Consider the following 8,065-nt stretch of genomic DNA (forward strand, 5'->3'; position numbering starts at 1 on the left):
TGCCACCTGCCACTCTCGCCTCTCTCGCCCTCTCCTCTCCCTCTCGGCTCTCGCCGTTTGAAGTTTGAATTTGTAGCCGCCGTAGCGTCTTCACATTGCATCAGCCTCTGCAGTTACCTTTTCTTTTTTGTCGTTGTCTTTCTTCTAGTTATTTAGCTTAATTTTTGTTGTTGTTGAGATGTATTTTTTACCTTTCTCTGGTACTTAATATGTTATGATGTGCACCTTCAGATGAGAATATGTGCTCGAATTGGAGTTACAGGGATACAGCATATATTTGATCGCAGACGCACGCACCTGGATAAAAAGAGATCATGCATGTGCTAAAATAGATCAGAGTAATAGATCAAACAAAATCAGGATATATGGCAAGTGTGGACAAGATGAAATCTCAAAGGGGGAAGCTGGGAAGCTGCCCAACTTGGAGTCTCAAGTGACCATTCTGGGAACAAAATGGCACCTGTGAGGCTCCAGCTGGAACTGCTGGAACCATCTGAGCCCAAAGTGCAACCCGCTTAAAGCCAGAGTGGGAACCACACACCACTTTGGCAGCCTTCTGGGCCCAGAATGGAACCCACTTAAAGCCAGAGTGGGAACCGCACACCACTTTGGCACCCATCTGCGCCCAGAATGGAACCCGCTTAAAGCCAGAGTGGGAACACTGCACCACTTTGGGACCCATCTGGGCCGAGAATGGAACCCGCTTAAAGCCAGAATGGGACCACTAACGCCACTTGGGGACCCATCTGGGACCAGAATGAAACCCGCTTAAAGCCAGAGTGGGACCATTAATACCACTTGGGGACCCATCTGGGACCATTCAACTGCAAATGGAACCACTTAGGGACCATTCGGGAACCAGTCCTGATTTCTGCCTGGGTATAAAGGCTTGATAGCGGACGGGTGAGGGTATCGCAGGAAAGGGTACGCCAACCGGCCGCCATATTGCGGTGCTCAAAAGAGCCATTACAGCCCATTGGAATGCATGTAAGCTGTGACAAGTTTTGCTGTTTGTGAGCGCTTCCCTTGCAGCTTCGCTAAAATTTTGCCACGGATCGCTGAAGAAATCCCTCGTAATTGGATTCCTTACGTTTTTTGTGTGAAATCCCGTCACATACATGTTATTTCCTGTCTATTTTGTACTCGTGTGAGGTCATGTCGTTCCAATTTTGTACTTTGAACTTCGATTATGTGATTTGCTGGTTTTGTGTGGTGTTGTATTTGTTGTGTTACGTTTCCTTTGTCGTCTGTCAGCGTGTGTAGCGTGTTGCTTCTTGTGTTTCTCCCATTTCCTTTCTGCTCGGGGGTGTGGAATATGCCAGGGAGCAGTATTCTCAGAATTGACTCTCGGCATTCAGCAATGTTTGGCACGTTTGTTTATGTAACCACCTTAATATGCTTGGGTATAAACATTATGCTTTGCACAGGAAGTTTAGATATGACTAGTTACGACACGAAATGCCGAACGGCACTAAAGCACTTCCAAAGGACTAGAATAATATTATGTGATATAAAGGCTATATGACGGTAAAAACATATCGACTAGAAATATGTGCACTGGGGAAGTAAATGGCGGTAAATACTCAAAATGACTCAAAAAGGCTAAGTAGCAAGGTCTTGTGGTGAAAGCTCCAACATCAAAGTATCACAAGTCCAGTTGCAACAGCAAGTTTGAAGCAGTCAACTGTGAGGGAACCTGCATTGAACAATTTATGCCATCAGTTACGGCATGGATGACAAGGCTGATCCAAGCAAGCAATCGTCGATACCATGACCAACAAACTGAGCCGTAGATCCCACACCTGACAAGCGCACTTCAACGCCGGAGCCCGCACTTCGCCCGCTACGTGCTGAGACCATACCCGTGAACTGCAAGAAGTCTGGACTATCACAATGACTCTATCCAGATAACGTACTGCTTAAAATTTAACGTTTAGATCTTGAGATACGAGTCACAAAGTGCCGCGCACATGCTTCAACAGCAACGTTTTGTCGCCCCGCTCGTGGACTAATGAATCACATTTATTAGTAAAACTAAGTGACTTACTTGTGAAATGTCGTTCCCGGTATCTTGCCAGTACGTGCAGTACACCCATAACCACAGCAGGCCGGCATGATACCACAAAAATTCTACGCAAAGGCGCATGCAGAATATGCAGCTGAGTCGCGGACGGCAATGTTTTGAGCTTCGCAAGATGGGCGGCCGGTGACCGTACGGTTGCACCATCGATCCGCTATCCAGCCTATTACTATAGAGATCAGTGGGTGGCGCCGTGCTGTCTGAAGGGTCATGTGAGCGGTCACGTGGTAGACAGGAGCATCCGAGAATGCAATGCGAAGCCGGCTACGCTCGTCCCGGCAGAAAACTGTCGAAGGGGCCGCTCCTTGTGTTTCCTACCTCCATGTCAGAAATGGTCCATTGCCCAGAGAGAAAAGAATATGAGCCAGTCCCCTTCCCCTGAACACGCGTGTCTTTGTCTCGTTCCTTTTTATTTCCAACTGGTTTCTTTGTTTTCTGCATGTGGGGGAACTGAACGAAGAACCGGAGCATCGGTGGAGGGGGCACCAAAGTAAATGTTTATTATGTAGGCAAGGGGAAGGAGTGCTGTCGCATCCATTTTGCTCCGAGGAATTTTTGTCGCACGATAACTATCTTGCAATGCAAATGCAATTTCTTGAATTGAACTCTGAAGTCTGTAGACGGGTCCTCCGTTTACTCGCAAGTACAACGATCGCCTCACGGTAAACTGTGAGCAATCAGCGCCGCGTAATGCGATGGAGACGACTGCAATAAACTAGTGAAATTGACCACATTTCGTGGCGATCACACCTCTCGTCATCTCACAAAGCGATAACAGGAATCGCAGCCAAATAGAAAAAAAAAGTTGTCTTCACCTTTGATGGCACTTTGTAACGGCTGCTACTATGCAGAATACGGACAGGTTACATAGCGTGTAATCGTTATCAAAATGATAAGAATCAAAGGAATGGCATAACCGAAGTGTGTGCGCACTGTGAGTTGAACTTCTAGTTTCAACAGAAGTGATAATTTCATAATTTATTTCAAGAAATCCTGTTTCCTGGCCTGTATCCTGGCCCTCCAACATGGCGGCCGGTTGCCGCACCTCTCTCCCACGAGCCCTTCCCCTATGCGCGATCCAGCCTTTATACATAGAGATCAGTGGCCTATCCAATGCATAGGGAATGGGGAGGTGTCCCTCCAATGAAGGATAGATCGAGTCGTCGCTCGCAGCGAACCATGCGGAACTACAAAGGAAAACTAAGACTCCGCTTGTGTCTCCGTGTAAGCAATAAAACATTTTTGATGTCGAAGCTTTCTTCATCGGCAACTGTTCCTTCTGCTTGTATTTATGGTTGTCAATTAGGGGACAGTACGTCAAAGTCGTCACGTGACAACGGCAGACGGGTGTGCCTAATGGCACACACCTGAACGTCTCGATGTGATAACACATGCCATGCTGTGGATGTTCGTTCGTCACCTTATCAGTAAAGCGCGTGGGCGTGTACATGCTTTGATTCCCAAGTTCGGTGAACAAGAAAATAAATGAGGAAAAAAAAACCCTAACTCGTCTACTTCTTGCTTCGACAGACGTAAAATGAAGGGTTCTCGTGGAATAATATTCCACTGGTGAAAATATTTCTAACATTTCTAACTTAGGCTGCGTTCCAATACCCCGGTTAGTCGTCTGCCTAACGGTCTAACCGGAAGTGTCGCCATTGTTAGGTCTCGTTCCAAATCTCGCCAAGTCCGCTATTCAGTCGGCTACCGCCTAGTGCGCATCGATGCAGTCTAGTTATGCGCCTGAACATCTGACAGCCGGGATGGAGACGCGCGTTGACGGTACCAGCGTGCCCGTTGTTTCTGCTGGCTTTAAATGTAAAGTTGCACATAGTGGTATGTTTTTTTTTAAACTGCCTAGAGAGTTGCAACACATGTTTAGTTGTGAAGGTGACAGCTTATGCACGATGTCCTACAAACTTAGCGCATTAGAGTCCTGCTGCGCTTGCGCCGTACGCATTTCTTGCGTGAGCAACGAGATGGCGCCACAGGGGCCTTGGCTAGGCAGGCCTGTTCCAATAGTGACAAGCAAAGGGGTCTACTCAGCTGCCTAGTCAGGCGGCTTCGCGGGCGCGAGGTATTCGAACGCAGCCATAGAGTGAGATCAGTAGACAGCAGAATGGTTCCTGTTGATGTTTCGCAGAGTACTGAGAGCCACAACAGACGAGCCCCTCCTCCAAAGCAGTGACCGACTTAGCAATATATTAACCCATCCCATACAGGTGACATAGCGACGCGCAAGAAACCTAGCAGACTCCTTGGTCAATGCCAAAATTGGCAAAACGAGCACCCCGTACACGGGAACACGGCCCTGCAACCTCCCGCGCTGCAAAACATGCAAGCACGTTCAACACGCTAACTCCATCAAAAGCACTGCGAGCAATTACACCCACCCCGTTAACCACGCATTCACATGCACAAGCTCCAATGTCATATACTGCATTGAACTGCTCTATGCAATACATTGGTGAAACTGGCCAACAAATGAACAACCGCCTTACCGGACACAGAACCGACACGTCCAACAAACTCCCCAAAGCAGTCGCCGAACACTTTAACGTTCCTGGTCACCATTTTGACAACATTAAACTATATATTCTAGAAACCGGGTTTAGATCCACACGTGACAGACGTGATAGGGAGTCTTATCTCATATACAACTTCAACGCTCTTCACCCGTCCGGTATCAACAAATCACAAGGCACCCTAGAAATACTTCACAAATAAAATACGCTTTTCCCTTCTACCTCCATTATCATCTGTAATGTTCTGCATGGCCACTGCTTTCTGCTTTCTTTATTGCATGCCACAACTTTGTATTACAAATATTAAAAAAAAAAAGAAAACCCTTTGCTCGTTCTGGAATTTTCCCCACGTAACCACTAACCTCCTTATCTTTCGCTATGCTTGCCAATTCTTGCCTGTTCAGTTTCGTCCACGTGTTCGTGAACCTTCCATTTTTCTGTAACCGTCTGTAACCGGTCTGTAGCCTAGATCACTACGTTCACATAATCCCCTCCACGCTCTAACAAAGCAGCCATTCACTCCGGCCGTAGAAGCCCGTACGGACTAGGGTTGCCACCAGGCCGGTATTATACCGGCGCGGCCGGTTATTTGCTCGCTCTGCCGGTTGCCGGTCGGAAGGTGATACCGGCAGCCTTTTGCCGGTATTTGTGGCTCAACACCTTTCATAGGGGCTTTTACGGGGTTTTCCTTTCAACATTCCACTACAGCTTGAATAAATCTGGAGCACAGACCCAACTCCGTAGTCACCAGTCGTTTTCTTAGTTATTCATTATTATTATTATCATTGTTGTCTTGAGCGAGTACGGTCGTTCTTTCTTTCTCTCTCTCTGTATACTCTCCACACTTCACCCACTTTCCCTTTCTCGTGAACATTTCCTCCTTTCCCTCTATTCCACCTCCTCTCCCTCCGCCAGTATTTTTCACTACGAAAGGTGGCAACCCAAGTACGGAACCTTTCTTCCCTCTGGGCTGTTGACCCACAATCCGCATGAACCTTTAAACACGTCACACCTAACCCTTTAAATACAATGCCAATGATGAGGACGGTTCCCAGAAGAAGAACAGTCTCTGTTCGAAATATCGGCGGCTTCTGTCCTGAGGCAACTCCCTTCCTACAACACATTTTGTACGTCAGTTTGTGTTACTATACGAGCGACTCGAAAGTATTGTCGATTCGTCTATCTTCACCTGCTGAGAATATTTGTCACAGTTTTGCGGCGTTTCGTATGAAACCTGTCCGTCGTGCCGTAAGTACCGGTACTGTGTTAATGCCTGATAGAATATACCTTTCCTTTCTTTTTCTTAATAAACATATCCCCCCCCCCCCCTGATAGAATAGATTGCTGTATAGAGTTTCTTGTTTCGTCGGGCTGCCTCAGTTCAAAAGCAAACAAATAAAAAAGCAGTGAAGGCCAGCCGCGGTGATACCTGCAACACAACAACTGATAACGAGTGACTCATGTCCTTGGCTGCGTTCCAATACCCCGGTTAGTCGACTGCCTAGCGGTCTAACCGGAAGTGCCGCCATGTTAAGTCTCATTCCAAATCTCGCCAAGTCCGCTATTCAGTCGGCTACCGCCTAGTGCGCATCGATACAGTCTAGTTATACGCCTGACCATCTGACAGCCGAGATGGAGACGCGCGTTGACGGTACCAGCGTGCCCGCTGTTTCTGCTGGCTTTAAATTTCAGTTGCACATAGTGGGGTGTTTTTTAAAACTGCGTAGAGAGTTGCAACACATGCTTAGTTTTGAAGGTGACAGTTTATGCACGCTGTCCTACAAACTTAGCGCATTATGGCCAGTTCTCACTTGGCGACGCCCGACGCGGCGTCGTGAGCGGGCGGCGGAAGTAGAGGCGCATTTCCAACCTTTCCAACGCCCCGTCTGCGAGCACAATTTTCATGTTCCCACCACAGTGGCCTTCCGTCGTCCAAAGCTGACGAAAAATCAGGGGGCGTGGCCTTTCTGTGTCACGTAATTGGTCGCCAGCTGTCGTTCTCGGCAGCTCTCGCCGACGTCGTGAAAGAAGTTCGACATGACAATTTTTTTGGCTCGACGTCTCTCCTCTCCCGACTCCGGAAATGCGCGTCTATTTCCGCCGCCCGCTCACGACGCCGCGTTGGGCATCGCCAAGTGAGAACTGGCCCTTAGAGTCCTGCTGCGCTTGCGCCGTACGCATTTCTTGCGTGAGCAACGAGATGGCGCCTCGGCTAGGCAAGCCTGTTCCAATAGTGACAAGCAAAGGGGTCTACTCAGCTGCCTAGTCAGGCGGCTTCGCGGGCGCGAGGTATTCGAACGCAGCCCTTGTTTGTCCGTATCGCATCCCAAGGACTGACATTCGCACACCAGCGCTCTTGGGCAAACTGTAGTGGAACATCACGTGACTTAGGAAAATCCGCCAGAGCGCGGCCCTATCGCGGACTTCAGCGTCTCTGGAGCATCCTTCATTTTTGGGTACCTGAAAAACTTGTCGATTGGCACACCCGTATTTCTAGCCCACCATAGCTTTCCTTCCTCCATGATCAAAGCTCTGCCATCCATGGGCGCGTTAAGCAGGCTCCCGAGCGCCATATCCCGGGTTCTTATGGGAATGTACCCTTGGTGTCCCCACTTAATGGTGTTTGTGAGGCTATCTGGAAGCCGAGCGCCACAGCCGCTGAGCGCGCGCCACCTATCCAGCTTTCTTCTGTCGTCTGCTTTTAAGTAAACATAGCAGTAAACCATAGCAGTCCTCTGAAATCGTATCACTATTCACCGCCGACATCCGATGATTCCGGAAATACAAACGGCATGGGTGGCTGTAACGTGTTAGAACGGTTGCGCCATTTCGAAAGACAGTACACCGGAACATGCGTCACGCTCCGGAACTGGCCCCGCTCTTCACCAGCGTTCTCCGACTACGAAGAAGGGGTGCGCAGGGTGCACCCGGGAAGGTGCACCAGAAGTTACTTTGGAGGTGTTAAGTGATCCCCTGAAAGAGGGAACGTTCCCGGGGCACGAACCTAACGCGCCCTATGCCATCCACCCAGAACGTTGGCAACACTGTGTGTGCAGGGTTGCCAGATTGGGCTATAAACGGCCAAATTGGGCTACTTTTTGTGACAGTTGGCCGGGTGTTTTTCATCTTGGCTATTTGGCTATTTTTGGGCTATTCCAGCATTTCACGCCGCGTGCGCTCCAACGACAGCAAACGACCACACGACGATTGTCACCCTAGTCACCCTTCGTCTCTACGCTCCAGCTGTTACTTTTTATAAGCACGTGGCAGCCACGTATTTGTGTCCCGGCATATGCACTGCCGTCTTCGAGACTGAAAACAGTAATGATCCTTTGCGCTCCCCGGTCGGACGTGTTGATGGGCAGCGGGATAGATATGAACAGATACGAAGACACATATCGGAACCCTTTTTTGGAATTGGGTGATCCTTTGGTGGACACAGGTGGTGATACTGCAACGC

The sequence above is a fragment of the Ornithodoros turicata genome, chromosome 2 (genome assembly GCF_037126465.1).
Source record: "Ornithodoros turicata isolate Travis chromosome 2, ASM3712646v1, whole genome shotgun sequence".
NCBI classification, from domain to species: Eukaryota; Metazoa; Arthropoda; class Arachnida; order Ixodida; family Argasidae; genus Ornithodoros; species Ornithodoros turicata.